Source organism: Podarcis gaigeae (assembly GCF_964106915.1).
Source record: "Podarcis gaigeae genome assembly, chromosome: 16".
NCBI lineage: Eukaryota > Metazoa > Chordata > Lepidosauria > Squamata > Lacertidae > Podarcis > Podarcis gaigeae.
The window spans coordinates 42,480,816-42,503,747 of NC_139693.1; positions in this window are offsets into that span (position 1 = coordinate 42,480,816).

Below are 22,932 nucleotides of genomic sequence, written 5' to 3' on the forward strand. Positions count from 1 at the left end.
TTCCCCAAATTATGTAAAAACCATAAAATCATATGGAAGTGGGATGTGTCATTACATTCCAGCCAACTATCGCAATAACGTTACTCATCTTCTCAGGTTCAAGAATTTGTACTTTGAATATCTGCTCTAGAAATACGATCATATCACAACAAAAGTACTACCTTCTGGGGAGATGTGAAACACAAAAAGCATTGCTCTGCGCTGCAGGGGGCAGGGTGGGGAGAGGAGAAGAGAGAAGGTGACGACTGCAAAAATCCCACCCCACCCCACCCCCAAAAACCCCCTCAAAGGAAGCCAAGGTTCCCTGGAGCCAGTCCTACCTGGCAGCTCCAGGGGGTCCCAAGGCAGACCCTGCACCTTAAAGGGCCAATGCAGGCGCCTGCCTTTGGACCTCATTGGGGCTGGGGCAGGGCAAGGGGAAAGAGGTTTTTGAAGAGAGTCCCCGCGAACAGGGAGGAGATCGAAGGAAGCCCAGTGCCAGGGCTCTGCGCTCCGTGGGTAGGCGGTCCCTGCTTCGAGCCCTGGCGGCGAGGGATGGGACCTTAGGCAGAAATCGCCACGGGCACCATATTAGGAGAGGGAAATAGCCAACGGAAGTGCCTCCATGTTGGAAGAGGTCACAAAGCACCGCCAGTGCCATTTTAGGAGAGGAAAAAAAGCCAGCAGAAGTGCCTCCATGTTGGAAGACAGCACAAAGCGCCGCCAGCGCCATTTTAGGAGAGGGAAATGATCCCAGGGCAGCAATTGCTCTGTTTCCAGTCAAGAAAAATTGATTGCAATGTGTGCTTCATGGCATAGCTTGCAGATGCAGTAGAGGCCTCAATCCTCTGTGGATGTTACCTCCTAGGATGTGGACAGGCTGCTTGGACGAGTGATAGCAACCACCTGTCCCCTTGATCTTTGCCCATCCTGGCTTATAAAAGCTAGCCAGGAAGGGCTAGGTGATGGGCTTCGCGGGGTGGTGAATGCTTCCCTCTGTGAGGGAGCCTTCCCAGACCTGCTGAAAGAGGCAGTTATCAAACCGCTTCTTTAAAAACCATCTTTCTTTTTTTAATACACTAATAAAACAAAAAAGATAAAACGAAAGAACAAAAAGGAAAAGAAGAACATTCCATAACAAAAAACACCGACAAATTAAACATACAATAACTAAATAACACGACAATAATTGACTTCCCTTCAACTCAGTTTTGGACTATGTTACAAAAGTTTTCTTTCTGCAGTTTCACTTTCTTAAATCTCTTTACGTTGCAGGCGCTATATCGCGCCTACTGTGATTTTTAAATTTCTTACATCTGTTTCAATATATGTCAAAAATTTATTCCATTCATTGTTAAACTTTGTACCTTTTTGATTTCTTATTTTTTGTGTCATTTTTGCCAATTCTATGTACCGTATTTTTTGCCCTATAGGACGCACCGGCCCATAGGACGCACCTAGTTTTCAGGGGGGAAATCAAGGGAAAAAATATGATCCCCCCCCCGCAGCTCTGGGAGCAGCGGACAGGCTGCACGCAGCCTGTGCACTACTTCAAGACCTTCTTCCTGCTTTTGAGGGAGGTAGCGGAATTCTCCCACCTCCCACAAAAGCCCACAGGAGCCGCGCATGACTCCTGCGGGCTTTTTGACCAGGAGGGAGAAGGGACTGAAACGGCCAGTCAGTCCCTTTTCCCTCCTTGGGGAAAAGCCCCAAAGAGCGGCACACTCTTTAAAGGCTGCGCGGCTCCTACGGGCTTTTCTAGGAGGTGGGGGAATTCCCCCACCTCCTAGTAAAGCCAGCAGAAGCCACGCTGCCCCTTTAAAGAGCACACGGCTTTTGCCTGCTTTTGCGGGAGGTGGGGGAATTCCCCCATCTCCCACAAAAGCCCACAGGAGGGAGAAGAGACGGACTCGGACCATCAGTCCCTTCTCCCTCCTTGGGGAAAAGCCTGCTTTCCCCCACCGCCAGCCTCAAAGCTGGGTTGGAGAGTAGCGGGAAGGCGTTGCGCGCCTTCCCACTGCCCCCCATCCTCTGGGGCTGGCAATGCGGGAAGCGTTGCTTTCCCCCACCGCCAGCCTCAAAGAGCAGACTCTCCTGGCTTCAGTGGAAGCAACGCGAAGCGAAAAATAGGGCGAAAAATACGGTATTCGAATAATTTAATTTGCCAATCATTTACAGTTGGGGTTTTTGGTGTCTTCCAATTTTGTGCTATTAATATTCTAGCAGCTACTGTCTTATTTGGTCTTCCTTTTTAATTTCTTCTCCAATTATCACCAAAAGGAAGGCCTCAGGTTTTTTTGTGAAGGTATATTTAAATATTTTTTTAAATTTTAAATTTATTATAAATAAGTTCCCAAAACTTTTTAATTACCTCACAAGTCCACCACATGTGGTAGAAATTGCCTTCCTTAATTTTACATTTCCAGCATGTTTTACCTCCAGTTTTATACATTTTTTCTAATTTTACAGGTGTGATGTACCACCTGTACATCATTTTTTCCATGTTCTCTCTAAGTGTTGTACAAGCTGAAAATTTCATGCCTTTATTCCAAAGTTTCTTCCAACTATCGTACTCTAGATTGTATCCAAAGTCTATCGCCCATTTCACCATTACTTCTTTTATTTCTTCATCCTTAGTATCCCATTCTAGCAGCTGGTTGTACATTTTGGATAGGAGTTTTGATTTGCCTTCCAATATGTCTACCTGGAATCTGGATTTTTTTCCCGTTCATCCTGATCTTTTTGTCTTCGGTCCACAAAGCATTAATTTGATTAAATTGAATCCAACCTGTTAGTTTATTCTTTATCTCTTCATATGGTTTGATCTTCCATCCTTTTTCTGTTTTTACTAACAGATCTTCATAAGTCTATCTTTCTCCTTCAATAGTTATTTTTGTTGTTGTTAAGATGTCGATTGGCGATAACCACCAGGGAGTGCTTCTTTCCAATAATTTTTTATTTCTCTCCCATACTTCCAGCAGTGGCCCTCTAATAATATGATTAGAAAATCCTTTGTGGACCTTTTCCTTATTGCGCCACAAATATGCGTGCCAGCCAAATCTGATGTTGAAACCTTCCAAGTCCAACAGGTCTGTGTTTTTTATAACAATCCAATCTTTAACCCAGCAAAGACACGAGGCTTCATAGTATAGCTTCAAATTAAAAAACCATCTTTAGATGCTGCCAATATGGCCAACTATCGCCCAGTCTCAAATCTTCCATTCTTGGGCAAGGTGATTGAGCGGGTGTTTGCTGAACAACTCCAGGCACGCCTGGAAGAAGCGGACCATTTGGATCCCTTCCAATCAGGATTCAGGCCTCGACATGGGACTGAACCTGCCTTGGACGCACTGGTCGATGATCTCCTGCGGGCTAGGGACAAAGGTGAGAGCTGTTTCCTAGGTCTGCTGGATCTCTCAGCGGCTTTTGACACCATCAACCATAACATCCTTTTGGACCGTCTAGAGGGGTTAGGAGCTGGTGGCACTGTTATACAGTAGTTCCACTCCTTCCTCCTGGGCCGTGTTCAGAAAGTGGTGGTGGGGGATGAGTGTTGAGACCCCTGGGCTCTCACTTGTGGGATGCCTCAGGGTTCTGTCCTCTCCCCCATGCTTTTCAACATCTACATGCAGCCACTGAGAGAGATCATAAGGGGGTTTGGGCTGGGTGTTCATCAGTATGCGGATGATACCCAGCTCTACCTTTGTTTCAAATCAGAAGGTCCTGTGTAAGTGTCTGGAGGCAGTTGGAGGATGGTAGCTAACAGATTGAGGTTGAATCCTGACAAGACAGAAGTACTTTTTTGGGGAGACAGGAGGCGGGCAGGTGTGGAGGAGTCCCTGGTCCTGAATGGGGTAACTGCACCCCTGAAGACCAGGTGCGCAGCTTGGGAGTCATTTTGGACTCACAGCTGTCCAATTCTGTGCCCGGGGCAGCTGTCTACCAGCTCCATCTGGTACACGGGCTGAGACCCTACCTGCCCGCAGACAATCTCACCAGAGTGGTGCATGCTCTGGTTATCTCTCACTTGGACTACTGCAATGCGCTCTACGTGCATGCTCTAGCGTGCTATGTTGCTCTAGCGTGCTATGAAAACAGCTTGATTTGGGATGATGTGAAAAGACCTTTTTTTACTTCTTATAATTTGTTGTTGTTGAATTTTTACTCCCATGGAGTGGTACTTGTGAAATTTCCTATCCCAGAGGCCAACGTATCTCAATCAGTCTTGGCCACTAGGCACCTTGTTTTGAAACAGCACCATTCGCTGTTCTACCCCAAGATGTCCTTGGCCAGTCCTACTGGTAAGCATATCAATTTTCTGATCCAATACAATGAAATTCTTCATCTCCCATTCTCCCTCAGAGAGGTACTCCCAGGGAACTCTGGGAAATGTAGCACTGTGAAGGGATAGACTCTCAGTGCCCTACAGTTCCCAGAATTCTTTGGGGAAGATGACTATTTAAAGTTGTACTGTTTTAAATGTATAGTGCAAAAGGGGCCTAAGATGTCGCTTTGAGGTAATCTCTAGAAATCAAATTTCAGTACTGAAAAGAAACTTTTTTGAAATGCTTCTGCTACCATATCTGCTTCAGTCCTTGTGTCTCATTCTCACACAGACACTCAAATACTCCACATACTGTATTAAAAAATACTCCACTGCTTTACATAAGGAGTAAGTGTGCACTGCCACCTAGTGGCATGCTTTTCTTTTTCAGGATATAAAACAGCTTTAAATTTATAGTGGTAGCCTAGTTAGGTGTTGCCAACCTTTTGGGCCCAGGGAAAACTGCTATGGGTAACATACACATGCTGCAATCAAGCATATATTGCAGCTTATTTTGTTGACTCCAACAGAGTGGTTCATTCTGGAAGGCACCAGAAAAGACCTCTGTGGTTGCTGGTGCCCCCTTAGGCACTGTTTTGGTGACCCCCTAGCTTAGATGATGGAATTTCCTGCCTGATGAGATTTACCCTGCCTCTTCATTTGCAAATATTCACCACCAGGTGAAGAATCTTTCTGCTTAAGCAAGCATTTGGCTTTCATGCTGTTCAATTTTAGTCTCCAGGTAATGCTTTATATTGCCATGATAGGGGCAATAGCAGCAGCTGTGGTAAGGGCAGAGCCACCCAACCAGCATCAGCATCACTGCAGCCTTATCTGGGCAGGACAAGAGCAAGGAAATTGTAAGGTAAGGGTTTGTGCAGATGCACCAGTGGAATCAATCCAGTACTGGGCATCTACAGAGCCCTGACCTCACCAGCCCTCTGGTAAGCTGCAAGGAAGGTGTGTCAGGAGGGTAGCTCAGCAGCTGTGCCCCAGTGAAGGTCCCCACACCTGTTGCCTCCCCATGTTCATTTCACAGCTCTTTCCCCAGTGTTCACATCATCAGGGCTTCCATTTGTTACTGTCTGTATACACACATGAGCCATTGACGCTGATAGGACAAGGATGTATTTACACTATGCAAAGGTGTTCATACTTTAGCTAGAAGTGAATTAATAATGGAAATTGGCATGAAGCTGGTTTGAAAAACTACTCATCAAACAGTAGCATTTTATAATGCATCTATAAAATGCTCCAGAGAAGCGGACACGGAGCAATGGATCCAAACTACAAGAAAGAAGATTCCACCTAAACATTAGTGTAATGGTTCTAGGGGTTGCTCGTGCGTAAATTGGCGCCACACCTGGCTGGGTTGCCTGAGTGAACCCTTTCTGTCCGGACAGCCACTCGCCCGTGGCTGTCTCTATCGCTGGCAGAATCCGTCAGTGGGAGTTTCTTGAACTTCTTCCAGCAAAGAAGCTCTTTGACGCCTAGTCGCCGCCTACTCTCCCTGCGCGGAAGCCTTCTGCGCAGGGAGGGTGTGGGCAGCGGAGGACCCTTGCTCTCCCTGCTGGTCCCCGGCGAGGAATCATGAGGCCACCTCGCTGATTCCACCATCTGCCCCCCTTCTCCACTGGTGCTACACGGAATTCCTTCCCCAGAAGATGGGCTGCTTCTCTCCCTCCTGGGACACTCTCCGGAACCCCTCTGGAGCCCTCCCTCTGACTCTGATGGTAGTTCCCTGACACTTTCCATTTGCCAGAATATTATTCATTAGGTCTTTCATGGGAAGAAATAATGCTTGTTCTACCTTTTTATAGTAATTAGTTGGGAGACCATCTGGGCACAGTGTCTTTTCCAATTTTGATCTCTGTATAGCTTGTTGCACCTCCATAGCTGTTATTGGTGAGTTCAAGGTTTCAGTTTTTTCCTTAGGTATTATTGGTAGTTTATTTTTGTCCAAATAATCAATTACTTTTTCTAGAGTCTCTGGACCTTCTTTATATAGTTTTCCGAAAAAACTAGCAAAGTTTTTACTAATTTCCTTCGGTCCTTGGATCCATTTGTCTTCAGTTTTAATTTTACTGATAATTCGATCTTCCTTTTTCTTCTTTAATTGCCAGGCCAGAAGTTTGCCAGGTTTATTTGCAAACTCAAAATTTCTATGTCTCAACCATTTTATCTTCCATTTTATCTCTTCATTTATTATCATGGAGAACTGCGTCTGTAAAGTTTTTATACTTTGCTTAATTAGTTCATCATCTGGTTTTTGGAAAAGGATCCTTTCCTTTTTTCTAATTTCCTCCCAGATCTCCATTTTCTTCTTCTCCTTTATTTTCTGTTGGAATGCGTTTTGTTGGATAAAGAAGCCTCTTATGACGGCTTTACCCACGTCCCAAACTTTCTCTAGATCTACTCCTTGATTTAAATAAACTTAAAATATTCTTCTAAGATTTGCTTGGCCTTCTGTACAGTTTTTTCATCGTTTAACATACTCTCATTAAGTTGGCTTTTGTTTAACATAGTCTTGTTAAGTTGCCTTTTGTTACAATCAATCATAACATCCTTCTGGACCATCTAGAGGGAACTGTTAATACAGTGGTTCTGCTCCTTCCTCCTGGGCAGTGTCCAGAAAGTGGTGGGGGGGGGATGAGTGTTCAGACCCCTGGGCCCTCACTTGTGGGGTGCCTCAGGGTTCTGTCCTCTTCCCCATGCTTTTCAACATCTACATGCAGCCGCTGGGAGAGATCATCAGGGGGTTTGGGCTGGGTGTTCATCAGTATGCGGATGATACCCAGCTCTACCTCTCTTTCAAATCAGAACCAGTGAAGGTGGTGAAGGTCCTGTGTGAGTGTCTAGAGGCGGTTGGAGGATGGATGGCGGCTAATGGATTGAGGTTGAATCCTGACAAGACAGTAGTTTTTGGGGTACAGGGGGCAGGCTGGTGTGGAGGACTCTCTGGTCCTAAATGGGGTAACTGTGCCTCTGAAGGATCAGGTGTGCAGCCTGGGAGTCATTTTGGATTTTGGTTGGTCGCCCGGTAATGGCAGACGGGAGTTCTTTCGGCTGAAAGAGCCCCAGCGCAGTGAAGCAAGGAGAGACCGCAAGAGCGACGCGGTCCCCCGGGAAAAACCTCAGATCGGGCGTTCTGAGGACCTGGTGATCCGGTGGGTGCCTTCTTGCGACTTCCCCACTCTCCGGTAACTCTGGCGACTACCCCACTCTCCGGTAAGCTCGTAGGAGCCCCGAGAGCCAGTGGGGTCGGAAATGCGGCACAGCGGAAACGACTGCTTCCTTCACAGTGCGAAGCTCCGAATCTGGGGTTTGTGAGCGGCCAATTCCTTAAAAAAAAAAAATAATTGGAACTGTAAGTAAAGGATAAAGTTTAAATTTGATCAAGATTAGAAGGGAAAAAGGGATTTAAAAACGGAGTTTGATCCCTTTCGTTGAACTAAAGTAGAGTCGGTAAACGAGGACCGAAGCCTCAATAGTAAAAAGAATGTTTGAAAGTTTGCAAGTCAAATCTAATGCCCCCCTTCTGCAGGGGGAAGGGGGGAATTACTTTAAGTTTTAAAAACCCTGTGAAACTGTGATTAAAGTAAAGAAGATCCTTCACTCTGCTGCGGACCCCCTGGACGGAAAGGCTAGACTCCATTGTGACATCACAATGGAAGAGGAAACATTTGATTTTCGTTTCCATTGACTCTGTTATTTTGTATCCTGCTGCTGTCTGGACACATTTTAAAGTAGCTAAAAGTATCTGTTACCTCCAGGTAACAGACAACAGGATTGTCTGTTAAGTTCCAAAAGGGACTTGGAAAATTTCTTTTGCAGCCTACCTTTTAACAACACGGAACGGGGAGGGGGTGGTGGGCTGCCTGGGCTGGCACCTGTGTGACTGGTAGTGGGAATCTGGTGGTGGGAATCTGCTTGCGGACACCCGTGCTTCACGCTGCAGGCTGCTGCCCGCACTCTGCCGGACGCGCAACTCCGCCGGGCGCTGCAGGCTTGCGGACACTCACGCAAAGCACAGGGCGCCCTCCGGAGGCGCCCGCGGCAACTCCGCCGTGCTCGCAAGGCTTGTGGATAGCTTCCTGAAGCCTGGAGAGCGAGAGGGGTCGGTGCGCACCGACCCCTCTCGCTCTCCAGGCTTCAGCGAAAGCCTGCATTCGCCCCATAGGACACACACACATTTCCCCTTCATCTTTGGAGGGGGAAAAGTGCGTCCTATAGGGTGAAAAATATGGTACATATCAAAGGAAAGGTGAGAGAATAGTTGCTAATTGATACAAGGGAGACACAGATACACAAGCACACAGAAGTTGTTAAGTGTTATGCTGTTAAGTGAAGCTAAATCCCCACTGACCCATGACAGAGGAAATGAGGCACATTCATTTTATGTTACACGGATAAGATTATTTTAGTACGGTAACCCCATCCTGAGAATGGAGGCTAGCACGTGAGCAATTTCTGCGAAGGTCGGTGATAAATTTCATCCTCAAAATTACTGCAACGTTTTCTCCAGAAGACATTTTCTCTGTATCACTGAAAGCGCTGCAGACACACAGACACATTTTGGGGGGCACAATTTGAATTACAGTGGTGCCTCGATAGACAAAAAGAATTCATTCCGCGATTCTCTTCGTCTAGCGGTTTTTTCGTCTTGCGAAGCAAGCCCATTGACAGCTTAGCGGATTAGCGCTACAGCTGTCAAGCGGCTTCCAGCGATCAGCTGTTAAGCGGCTTATCAGCGGAACAGCTGATAAGCGGCTTAGGGGCTTAAGAAAAGGGTGAAAAAAGCGAAAAAAACCCGCGGGGGGATGCAAGATTTTTTTCGTCTTGCGAAGCAACCCCATAGGGAAGTTCGTTTTGCGAAGCGCCTCCAAAACGGAAAACCCTTTCGTCTAGCGGGTTTTTCGTCTTGCGAGGCGTTCGTCTTGCGGGGCACCACTGTACTTGGAGGCCACTCTGAGAATCTGTATACAGTGGTAGGTAAAGGTAAAGGTACCCCTGCCCGTACGGGCCAGTCGTGTCCGACTCTAGGGTTATGCGCCCATCTCACTTAAGAGGCCGAGGGCCAGCGCTGTCTGAAGACACTTCCGGGTCACGTGGCCAGCGTGACAAGCTGCATCTGGCGTATACAGTGGTACCTCGGGTTAAGTACTTAATTCGTTCCAGAGGTCCATTCTTAACCTGAAACTGTTCTTAACCTGAAGCACCACTTTAGCTAATGGGGCCTCCCGCTGCCGCTGCGCCCCGGGAGCGCGATTTCTGTTCTCAACCTGAAGCAAATTTCTTAACCTGAGGTACTATTTCTGGGTTAGTGGCGTCTGTAACCTGACGCGTATGTAACCTGAAGCGTATGTAACCTGAGGTACCACTGTAAATACTTGGTCATTAAAAATAACATAAAACAAATGCCAACACACAATGAAAACTCTGCACAAAAGCATGATTTTATAAGCTTTGTCACCAGCCTTCGGGAGAGGGGTGCAGTTTGCTGTACTTAGGGCTTAAAAAATAAAAAATAAAAGTCTTCTGTCTAGGAATATTTTTCTGCAAAAGCATCAGACTAGTTGTCAAAAGTGTGAACTTCACTAATAGACCCTATTTAAAGGAATTGGTCAGTTAGCCACAGAATTGCTTTGCTGATTTTTCTCATCCTTCTTTTAATTACTGGCACCAACTGCTTTGGGGGTTGGAAGTGTGGTCAAGCACATAGCGTTCTGGAACTATTAATCAAGCTCCTTTGAGTGTATGTCAGCAAAAGCAATAAATGCAGTAATATTAGAAAAGTTTTCAAACCCTAGAGCTGAGAAGGCAGGTCTGAAAAAATCACTGTAGAAGCAAGCCACGTGGGCTAACTATGAACTAAGCATATTGCATTGATCAGATGCATCACGCAAAATAACTTCCCATCCTCCTCCGTTGTTTGCTCGCCTGACTGCATCCTACCCATGCAAGGGAGACTGGCGGGGGGAGGAGGATCCTACCGTCCTGCCGGGGAGGCTGGGGGCAAAGAGGAGGCCAACCGGCCCAGTGCACGCGGGCAAAACGGGGCAGCAGCGCCGCCACTGTCCCACGTGCTCCGCTTTCGGGGGCAGCAGAGGCTTGTCGGAGGGGGACGGGGGCCCAAAGCGGGACAGGCAGCGGCCTTGGCAGGCTTCCCCCACAGCCCAGAAAGTCGGCCTAGGGGAAGAAATTGAGTTGAAGCCAAGTGGATCCGGCCTTGCCTTGCCCTAGCCCCGCCCCCTGCCCACAAGCGATTGGCCAGCTGGGTTGGGGGCGGGGTAAAGGCAAGGCAAGGCCGAATCCCCTCGGCCTCGTCTCATTTTCTTCGCCTAGGCCGGGAAGCCCAGCGCCGGTCCCAAACCACCTTGGAGGGTAGGTAGGGCAGTAATGGTTCTTGATAATTTTCCCCGGGCCGGCCCGCCCCCCCCCCCCGTTTGAGGGCAGTTCTGATTGAAACTTCAGGGCCATAAAAAGAGGGAGAGCCCCAGGCTACCTTATTCTGCTATGCAGGTAAACCAGGCCTCCCTTACCAGGTAGGAAACTTGCATAATGATCACAGTTCGGGTGGCCATGTATATCCTCCCCTCTACTTAAAGTGTTGCCTGGTCTAAGTTCAGTTTAGAGATAAACCACCCTAAGAAGCAAGAACTGAAGAGGTCTTGAAGTTGCCCATCAGGACCTGGCGTCTGCTGAGCACATGAGTCACTTGATGTATTCCACACTGTGGCAATATGTTTTTCTATTTAAATAATAGTAATTTAAATTAAATGTACATTACTTAAATTTGTTTTCTTGTAATTATATGAGTAATTTCATAACAATTATATCTAAATTTGCATATATACAAATAAACTGCCATATGCAAATTTTGTGCAGACTGATAACCTTAAAAAAAAAATCCTTTAGGGATGTATGGTGGGGTGCTTTTATTTTTGGAACAGGGCACTGAAGCAGAAGGTCCCTCTCAGAACCTGGCCTAGGTCTCCAACATATATGTATGTATGAAATAATAGGCTATAAAGTCTCATTACATAATTACCATTTGTTTCACAGTTCATGCTCTAACCTGCATCCTGCACATCTGGAAGTCTGCTTAGGTTCTCCCCCCCCCCCCCCAAATTGCACCAGGCAACTTCAAACATGCTCAGGCTATCAAAGGGGGATTGCATCAGCCTGGTGAATCATGCACCTGTTGGTTAATGTGCTCAGGACGTCCAAGCTGTCTTGGAGTATAGGCTTTAGAGTAGGAAGTGTGGAACCTGGGGCCCAGAGGCCAAATCCAGCTCTCTTTATCCTGCTTTCAAGACTTTCCTCAGGCCAAGCACACACACACACACCACTTTAGCATGGCTCATCATTAATGCCAGTTTGTGCATGCTTTCTCCCTAATAGATGCACTTTTGCATAAGTTTACTGGCTGGAGTATTGCATTGCAAAATTTGGGGAAATATCCATGGCCTGTCTCTTTTTAGGAAAAAGGTAAAAGGCGGATCTAGACGGATCCTCGTGAATTCATATAATTTTTTCATTCAAATTAAATAAAACCACCATGATACTGTAGACTATGTCTTACTCTATAGACAGCATCAAAAAAATCACGCATCTACTATTTCGTGGGGCCGCAGGGGCGCAAAAACATGGTTAAAAAACACGGATCCTCATGGATCCTCATGATTTTTGCACAAGAGCAACCCAAAGTCACCATCAGTTCAAACATCATGGCCAGGGGCACAGCATCCACCACAAAAATCACGGATCCACGGCTTCCTGGCGATACCGTGGCCCAAAAACGTGGTTTTGAAGCACGGATCCTCATGGATCCTCACACTTTTTGCACAAGATCAGCCCAAACTCACTGTCAAATTACACATCATGGCCAGGGGCACAGCCTGCACCACAAAAATCACGGATCCACGGCTTTCTGGTCATACCGTGGCCCAAAAACGTGGTTTTGAAGCACGGATCCTCATAGATCCTCATGATTTTTGCACAAGATCAGCCCAAACTCACTGTCAAATCACACATCATGGCCAGGGGCACAGCCTGCACCACAAAAATCACGGATCCACGGCTTCCTGGCCATACCGTGGCCCAAAAACGTGGTTTTGCAGCACGGATCCTCATGGATCCTCACGCTTTTCGCATTGGGCCAACCCAAACTCAATGTCAAATGACACGTCATAGCCAGGGGCACAGCATCCACCACAAAAATCACGGATCCACGGCTTAATGGCCATACCGTGGCACAATAATGTGGTTTTGAAGCACGGATCCTCATGGATCCTTATGCTTTTCGCATTGGGCCACCCCAAACTCACTGTCAAATCACACATCATGGCCAGAGCACAGCCTGCACCACAAAAATCACGGATCCACGGCTTTCTGGCCATACCGTGGCCCAAAGACGTGGTTTTGAAGCACGGATCCTCATGGATCCTCACGCTTTTCGCATTGGGCCAACCCAAACTCACTGTCAAATTACACATCATGGCCAGGGGCACAGCCTGCACCACAAAAATCACGGATCCACGGCTTCCTGGCCATACCGTGGCCCAAAAACGTGGTTTTGCAGCACGGATCCTCATGGATCCTCACGCTTTACACATTGGGCCACCCCAAACTCACTGTCAAATCACACATCATTCCCAGGGGCACAGCCTGTACCACAAAAATCACGGATCCACGGCTTCCTGGCAACACCATGGCCCAAAAACTTGGTTTCGAAACACGGATCCTCATGGATCCTCACGCTTTTCACATTGGGCCACCCCAAACTCACTGTCAAATCACACATCATTCCCAGGGGCACAGCCTGCACCACAAAAATCACGGATCCATGGCTTCCTGGCAACGCCGTGGCCCAAAAACGTGGTTTGGAAGCACGGATCCTCATGGATCCTCACGCTTTACGCATTGGGCCAACCCAAACTCACTGTCAGATCACACGTCATAGCCAGGGGCACAGCATCCACCACAAACATCACGGATCCACGGCTTCCTGGCAACACCATGGCCCAAAAATGTGGTTTTGAAGCACGGATCCTCATGGATCCTCACGCTTTTCGCACTGGGCCAACCCAAACTCACCATTAGATCACACATCATAGCCAGGGGCACAGCCTGCACCACAAAAATCACGGATCCACGGCTTTCTGGCCATACCGTGGCCCAAAAACGTGGTTTTGAAGCACGGATCCTCATGGATCCTCACGCTTTACGCATTGGGCCAACCCAAACACACTGTCAAATCACATATCATAGCCAGGGGCACAGCCTACACCACAACAAACTCGGATCCACGTCTGCCTGGCCATGCCGTGGCCCCAAAACGTGGTTCCGAAGCATGGATCCTCATGGATCCTCAAGATTTTTGCACAAGACCAGCCCAAAGTCACCATCAGATCAAACATCATGGCCAGGGGCACAGCATCCACCACAAAAATCACGGATCCACGGCTTCCTGGCCATACCGTGGCACAAAAACGTGGTTTTGAAGCACGGATCCTCATGGATCCTTATGCTTTTCGCATTGGGCCACCCCAAACTCACTGTCAAATCACACATCATGGCCAGGGGCACAGCCTGCAACACAAAAATCACGGATCCACGGCTTTCTGGCCATACCGTGGCCCAAAAACGTGGTTTTGAAGCACGGATCCTCATGGATCCTCACGCTTTTTGCACTAGATCAGCCCAAACTCACTGTCAAATTACACATCATGGCCAGGAGCACAGCCTGCACCACAAAAATCACGGATCCACGGCTTCCTGGCCATACCGTGGCCCAAAAACGTGGTTTTGAAGTACGGATCCTCATGGATCCTCACGCTTTACGCATTGGGCCAACCCAAACACACTGTCAAATCACATATCATAGCCAGGGGCACAGCCTACACCACAACAAACTCGGATCCACGTCTGCCTGGCCATGCCGTGGCCCCAAAACGTGGTTCCGAAGCATGGATCCTCATGGATCCTCATGATTTTTGCACAAGACCAGCCCAAAGTCACCATCAGATCAAACATCATGGCCAGGGGCACAGCATCCACCACAAAAACCACGGATCCACGGCTTCCTGGCCATACCGTGGCACAAAAACGTGGTTTTGAAGCACGGATCCTCATGGATCCTTATGCTTTTCGCATTGGGCCACCCCAAACTCACTGTCAAATCACACATCATGGCCAGGGGCACAGCCTGCACCACAAAAATCACGGATCCACGGCTTTCTGGCCATACCGTGGCACAAAAACGTGGTTTTGAAGCACGGATCCTCATGGATCCTTATGCTTTTCGCATTGGGCCACCCCGAACTCACTGTCAAATCACACATCATGGCCAGGGGCACAGCCTGCACCACAAAAATCACGGATCCATGGCTTTCTGGCCATACCGTGGCCCAAAAACGTGGTTTTGAAGCACGGATCCTCATGGATCCTCACGCTTTTTGCACTAGATCACCCCAAACTCACTGTCAAATTACACATCATGGCCAGGGGCACAGCCTGCACCACAAAAATCACAGATCCACAGCTTCCTGGCCCTACCGTGGCCCAAAAACGTGGTTTTGAAGCACGGATCCTCATGGATCCTCACGCTTTACGCATTGGGCCAACCCAAACACACTGTCAAATCACATATCATAGCCAGGGGCACAGCCTACACCACAACAAACTCGGATCCACGTCTGCCTGGCCATGCCGTGGCCCCAAAACGTGGTTCCGAAGCATGGATCCTCATGATTTTTGCACAAGACCAGGCCAAAGTCACCATCAGATCAAACATCATGGCCAGGGGCACAGCATCCACCACAAAAATCACGGATCCACGGCTTCCTGGCCATACCGTGGCACAAAAACGTGGTTTTGAAGCACGGAGCCTCATGGATCCTTATGCTTTTCGCATTGGGCCACCCCAAACTCACTGTCAAATCACACATCATGGCCAGGGGCACAGCCTGCACCACAAAAATCACGGATCCACGGCTTCCTGGCCATACCGTGGCCCAAAAACGTGGTTTTGAAGCACGGATCCTCATGGATCCTCACTGTCAGGACTGCCGCTAGAGGACCAGCTCACAGAGGACCAACGCCCAGTGGATGTTATATACAAAAGTCTTTATTAAGGTTTAGTTTCCATTTCCAAGCTCTGGGCGCGCAGACCCACGTCTTGACGCTAGACCGGCGAAGTCCCCTCTGACTCACTGCTCCACCCACACCAGTTTAAGATTGTAGCCCGGCTCCACCTCTTGCGCTGCTCTTTCCTGCGCTGGGTCCTTCTGCCCTCTGGGGTTCCCTCCTTCCTGGACTCCTCTGACGCTGAGCCTCCTGAGTGAAACCGCTGGGGACACTCTTTCGCCATGTGCTGAGCACTGTCGCAGATGTAGCACTTCCTGGTCCCTCTAGGAGGCTTCATTTTGACTGCTCCCGGCGTTAGGGCTCCGGCTGTGGACTGAGCCTCAGCACCACCTATCTCCATCGGCGCCTCTCCTCCTCCCAGCGGAGGCATGGATCGAGCGCGCGCCGCTTCCTTGGGAAAGGGGGGTGGTGCTTTCGTTGGCGTGCGGCCCCAATGCACTTCCTCTTTGTCCCAAAAGCGTCCTTCCAGCCTAACCCCAATGGTGAGTGCCCTCTCCACAATGTCCTTGGTGGTTTGGGGTCTCTCCCCCCTTGCAATTTCGTCTTTCACAGCTCCGTTCAGCCCCTCCCAGAACAGATCTCTGACGGCAGGCGATTCTCTCTCCCACCCCAATGCGTTCACCAATGCGAAAAAACGTGAATGATATTGCCTTACAGTGGCTCTACCTTGTCTTAGTCCGTGAATCTGTTTCCTAGTGATATCCACATCAATCTCAGACAAAAAACACGCATCCATCACTTTAAGGAAGGCACCCGCATCTTGGAGGGCTGGATCCTTATCTCTCCAGAGATTGCGCAGCCACGTTTTCGCCTCTCCCCGTAAATGCGAAACAATAAATCCCACTCTTTCTTCCTCATTTTTAAAGTCCTTGTCAAGCAGCTGCAGTGCATATAGTACATCTGCTCTGAAGTTAGGATACTCCTGCAGGTCCCCATTGAAGTGAGACACAAGGCTCCCTCCTCTGTTCCCCAGCCCAATCCCTTCTGGTCTGGTGGCCGGTAGCCTCTGTGTAGTTAGCACTTCTAACCTGGTTCGCAGATCCTGGCAGGCAGCAGCTGCTTCCTGTTCCTTCTTTCTGGACGCCAAAATTTCTGCGTTCAGCTGTGTCACTGCGTTTTGCAGACTCGCTATCTTCTCTTCGGTAGTCATTTCCCTGGTTTTCGTGAGCTCGCGAAGCACCAATCTTCACCCCTCGCTGCTTTCCCACACTCCACGAGGTTTTAAAATTGGTGGAAAATGGGGTGAGGGGACTTACTGTCAGGACTGCCGCTAGGTCCCAGCTCACAGAGGACCAACGCCCAGTGGATGTTATATACGAAAGTCTTTATTAAGGTTTAGTTTCCATTTCCAAGCTCTGGGCGCGCAGACCCACGTCTTGACGCTAGACCGGCGAAGTCCCCTCTGACTCACTGCTCCACCCACACCAGTTTAAGATTCTAGCCCGGCTCCACCTCTTGCGCTGCTCTTTCCTGCGCTGGGTCCTTCTGCCCTCTGGGGTTCCCTCCTTCCTGGACTCCTCTGACGCTGAGCCTCCTGAGTCTTGCCCCTCCCTCCGGCGGGCTTTAGGACCTGGCTCCCTTCCCGGGCTCCCCGCTGTGCCGCGCTCCTGTACATTTGAACTTGGCGCGCGCGCCCAGCCGGTGACTTTCCTTCTGACCGTTTCCCCGCTTCCTGATGTGGGTGTTGCCAAACCTGACTCCTCTCCTCCCTCTGGTGGTGAGGACACTGGTCCCGACTCCTGGGACTCCCCCTCCCCACTGCGCTCTGGTGGAGACGCTGGTCCTGATCTCCAGCTGCTGCTCAGGGACTCCCCGCTGGCCCCTTCCTCCTGGGGCTTCCCCCCTGGAGCCCCCTTCGCTCTGGCCACCGGCGCTCCCTTCTGTGAGTCCTCCGATTCGCTAGAGAGGCTTGTGGAATAACTCTGGCCACTGTCACTGCCTGCGCCCCCCTCGTACTCCTCCTCCTCACTCTCCATTTGCTCCCCCTCCTGTGTCTCTCCTTCTGAACCCCTGACATCCATCCCCCCCTCGAAGCCCCCCCTCCCCCCCTCCCCCTCTTCAGGTGTTGGTTCCGGGTGCTCTAGAGTTGTCGGGGTGAGTTCAGGATACAGTTCGTCCCCCGAGGCGTGCAGCCATCGTGAGAAGTCCGGAAAGTCCTCCATGGGCTCGTCGACTGCGATTCCCTCCGCTTCCATCTCCTGGGCGGTGTGTTCGAAATCTGAGGCCGCCCCCAAATCACTCACAACCCCTTCTCCCCCTGTCACCTGAGGTGCCGCCACTTCGCAGGGTCCCTCCGGCACGTCTCTGCGCCATCCCACTTCGGGTTGGTCCTCCCACCAATAAGATCCCCCCGTGCCAAAACCTGAGAGCGATCCCTCTGGGGAGCTGCCTCCCGGAGCCGAGTCCTCCGCTGACGAGAAACCCCGGAAAGTGCTGGCCGAGAGTGTGGGTGTGAACAGACAATCATCGAAAAAGCCCGCCGGCATAGGCTTGTGTGGGAAAAGTGTATGGAATTCTTCCCTGAGCAACTGCTCCTCCAATGCGTAATCCGGCACCCACCTGTTGGCGCTGGCCGGGGTGTCCTCTGTGGCGAGAAGATATTCAATCCCGTCCTCCCCCCACCTTGAGTCTAAAATCTCAGTGGCTTCATTGAGTGGCCCCCTCCTCGGCGACCCCCCCTTTTTGGGCGCTTCCCTGAGCGGGTCTGGCGCTGTCCCTGGTGCCTGAAACCTGTGGGGCTCTTTGTAGGGTGTGAGCACCGATCTATGAAAGACCGGATGCATTCTGGACCCCTCCGGGAGTGTTAAACGGAAGGCCACTGGGTTGATCTGCGCCTCTACTTGGTAAGGCCCTAACTGCTTGTGCCCGAGCTTCTTCTTGGCCAACGATCTGGCCGGAACTGCCTGGGCTGCTAACCAGACCCAGTCTCCTACCCGGATATCTTCCCCAACCCTCCTGTGTCGGTCTGCCTGCACTTTGTAAGCCTGTTTCGCCATCTCTAACTGCCTCCTGAGCTGCTCGTGGATCTCCTGCAACTCCGCTGCCACTGCCTCTGCTCCCTGCGGCTCCCCTCCCTCACTTTCTCCAACCCCGGGAATGTTCTGGGATGCCGCCCATTGTTGGCGAAAAACGGTGTCACCCCCGTGGACACGTGTTTCGTGTTGTTGTAGGCAAACTCGGCTAGCGGTAGGTAGTCCACCCAGGTCGAGGGCTGCTGGTTCACGTAGCATCTCAGGTACTGCTGCATGATGGCGTTGACTCTCTCCGCCTGTCCGTTAGTCTGCGGGTGTCGCGCCGACGCCAGGCTGACCTTGACGTTCAGGAAACCCATCAGCTTTTGCCAGAAGTTGGATATGAACTGGCGCCCCCTGTCGGACAGGATGGACCGTGGTAGGCCGTGCACCTTGAACACGTGGTCTATAAACAGCTTGGCGGTCTGCTCGGCTGTGGCCACCTTCGCGCAAGGAATGAAGTGGGCCATCTTGGTGAACAAGTCTACTACCACGAGTACTGCCGTCTTGCCTCTCGAGCTGGGCACATCCGTGACAAAGTCCAGGGCCACCCTCTCCCACGGCTCGAACGGTGTCTGTAGCGGTTCCAAGAGGCCCGCCGGCGGCTGGTGTACTGGTTTGGCCCTTTGGCAGGTGTCGCACCTCCTGATGTATTCCGCGACATCCCCCCTCATCTTGGGCCACCAAAAGTCTCTGGCTACCAGGTCCACCGTCTTCTCCTTGCCGAAGTGTCCCGCGCTGGGCGCGTCGTGCAGCTGTTGCAGGACCCTCGCGCGGAGGTTGTCTCCCGGCACGTAGAGGGCTCCTTTGCGGATGAGCAGGCCGTCGCATATTTGGAAGTCGTCGTCCCTCGCCGTTCCGCTACGCACCTCCTCCATCTTGGCTCGCTCGAAGGAGTCCGTCTGCAGCGCGCGACGCACCGCGTCCAGGTCCACCGTGGCTGACGCGCATGCCCACGCCTTGGGTGCGAAAATATGCTTGGCCGCTGCCGGCGCCTCTTCTTCGAGATACTGCGGTATCCTGGACAGCGCGTCCGCCATGATGTTGTTGTTTCCAGGGATGTATTCTATTCTGAAGTCGAAATCTGCAAAGAACTCCGCCCAGCGGATGTGTCTCTGGTTCAGGAACCTTGCCGTGCGCCAGTACTCCAAGTTCTTATGGTCTGTACGGACCTGTACCGTGTGTTTGGCCCCGACGAGGAAATGCCGCCACGCCTTGAAGGCTGCATGTATGGCCAGTAACTCCCTGTCCCAGATGGTGTAGTTCTGCTCCGACTTGCTGAGTTTCCTGGAGTAGAAAGCGCACGGCCTCCAGTCCCCCTGGTGGGTTTGCTGCAACAGGACGGCCCCCACGGCCCTGTCTGACGCGTCCGTCTCCACTCTCATGGGCCTGCTGGGGTTCACGTGTAGCAGGTGTTCCTCGGACGCGAAGAGGTGCTTGAGCTTCTGAAAGGACTGCTCTGCCTGCTCCGTCCAGATGAACTTCTTCTTCTTGGAACTGAGGGTGTCAGTGATGGCCGCTGTCTGCATGGCGAAACCCTTGATGAACTTGCGATAAAAGTTGGCAAAGCCGACAAACCTCTGGACTTCCTTTCGATTGCGTGGGCTCTTCCAGTCCAGCACTGCCCGTACCTTGGTACTGTCCATGGCGAGTCCCTTGTCGGACAGTTTGTAGCCCAGGAAGTCCACCTCCGTCTTGTCGAACTGGCACTTCTCCAGCTTGGCGTAAAGCCGGTGCTCCCGCAGCCGCTGCAGGACTTCCCTGACATCTCTCTCGTGAGCCTCCGGCGACTCCGAGAAGATGAGGATGTCGTCCAGGAAGCAGACGCACTTCTTGTAGAGAAGACCCGCCAAGACATGATGCATGAATGCTTGAAAACAGTGGGAGCCATTTTGTAATCCAAAAGGCATAACTCTATATTCATAGGTGCCCAACGGCGTAAACATGGCCGTTTTCCACTCGTCACCTTCCCTCACGCGAATGAGATTGTACGCTCCGCGCAGATCCAACTTGGTAAAGATGCGACCCTTCCTCACCGTCGCCAGCAGGTCATCGATCTTGGGCATAGGGAAGGCTGAGGGCTTGGTTTTCGCATTTAAGACGCGGTAATCAACTACAAGCCTCTTTTGGGGCGTGTCCCGCTTCTTTACAAAGAATACAGGGCTGCCCCCCACCGCCTTGGACTCTCGGATGAATCCCCGCTTCAAGTTGTGATCTATGAACTCCCTGAGCTCCTGCAATTCATCCTCAGACATGGAATACAGCTTCCCCGTCGGGAGCGTCGCCCCGGCAGGAGGTCAATCTTGCAGTCGTAGGGTCTGTGGGGAGGCAGCTTGTCCGCTTCCTTCTCGCAGAAGACCTCCAAAAACTCTTTGTACTTGTTGGGTACCGCTTGCAACATGCCTAAGTGCATCTGTGGTCCATCTTCGTGCCCCTCATCGTCTTGGTTAACGAGGACGCAGTGTTCTGCGCAGTAGGAGGAGCAGAAGGTCAGTTGACGCTGGTACCATGCCAATGCCGGGCTGTGCCTGTCCAGCCAACTCATGCCCAACACAATGGGCGTGTCTGACAGGCGGGTGACATTGAAGCTGATGACTTCGCGGTGATTACCAATGCGCATCACCATTGGCGGCGTCTGCTGCAGCACTTGCCCTCCCAGTAGGTCCCTGCCGTCCACCGTGACGACGTTCAGAGGTACCGTCGCTGGCAGAAGGGCTATGCCATGTTGCTGGATGAAGTCCATGCCTATAAAATCTGCATTGCTCCCAGAGTCAATCGTAATGGGGATTTCCACAGTGAGCCCATTGGGAAGTTGAAGGGATGCGGTGAGCTGCACTACTGGTTTGGGTGGGAGGGGGTCTGTGGGCTGTAACCTTACTGGGGATTGCTTCACTGACTTGTCTGGCTGGCCCCCAGTGACTCCATTTCCAGCCAGCCAGTGTAGTTTTCCTGCTGTGATGCACTCTGCTGAACTGCTTCTGTTACTGTCGCTGCGGCTGCAGTGTGCTTGTGAAACCGCTGGGGACACTCTTTCGCCATGTGCTGAGCACTGTCGCAGATGTAGCACTTCCTGGTCCCTCTAGGAGGCTTCATTTTGACTGCTCCCGGCGTTAGGGCTCCGGCTGTGGACTGAGCCTCAGCACCACCTATCTCCATCGGCTTCTCTCCTCCCAGCGGAGGCATGGATCGAGCGCGCGCCGCTTCCTTGGGAAAGGGGGGTGGTGCTTTCGTTGGCGTGCGGCCCCAATGCACTTCCTCTTTGTCCCAAAAGCGTCCTTCCAGCCTAACCCCAATGGTGAGTGCCCTCTCCACAATGTCCTTGGTGGTTTGGGGTCTCTCCCCCCTTGCAATTTCGTCTTTCACAGCTCCGTTCAGCCCCTCCCAGAACAGATCTCTGACGGCAGGCGATTCTCTCTCCCACCCCAATGCGTTCACCAATGCGAAAAAACGTGAATGATATTGCCTTACAGTGGCTCTACCTTGTCTTAGTCCGTGAATCTGTTTCCTAGTGATATCCACATCAATCTCAGACAAAAAACACGCATCCATCACTTTAAGGAAGGCACCCGCATCTTGGAGGGCTGGATCCTTATCTCTCCAGAGATTGCGCAGCCACGTTTTCGCCTCTCCCCGTAAATGCGAAACAATAAATCCCACTCTTTCTTCCTCATTTTTAAAGTCCTTGTCAAGCAGCTGCAGTGCATATAGTACATCTGCTCTGAAGTTAGGATACTCCTGCAGGTCCCCATTGAAGTGAGACACAAGGCTCCCTCCTCTGTTCCCCAGCCCAATCCCTTCTGGTCTGGTGGCCGGTAGCCTCTGTGTAGTTAGCACTTCTAACCTGGTTCGCAGATCCTGGCAGGCAGCAGCTGCTTCCTGTTCCTTCTTTCTGGACGCCAAAATTTCTGCGTTCAGCTGTGTCACTGCGTTTTGCAGACTCGCTATCTTCTCTTCGGTAGTCATTTCCCTGGTTTTCGTGAGCTCGCGAAGCACCAATCTTCACCCCTCGCTGCTTTCCCACACTCCACGAGGTTTTAAAATTGGTGGAAGATGGGGTGAGGGGACTTACTGTCAGGACTGCCGCTAGGTCCCAGCTCACAGAGGACCAACGCCCAGTGGATGTTATATACGAAAGTCTTTATTAAGGTTTAGTTTCCATTTCCAAGCTCTGGGCGCGCAGACCCACGTCTTGACGCTAGACCGGCGAAGTCCCCTCTGACTCACTGCTCCACCCACACCAGTTTAAGATTCTAGCCCGGCTCCACCTCTTGCGCTGCTCTTTCCTGCGCTGGGTCCTTCTGCCCTCTGGGGTTCCCTCCTTCCTGGACTCCTCTGACGCTGAGCCTCCTGAGTCTTGCCCCTCCCTCCGGCGGGCTTTAGGACCTGGCTCCCTTCCCGGGCTCCCCGCTGTGCCGCGCTCCTGTACATTTGAACTTGGCGCGCGCGCCCAGCCGGTGACTTTCCTTC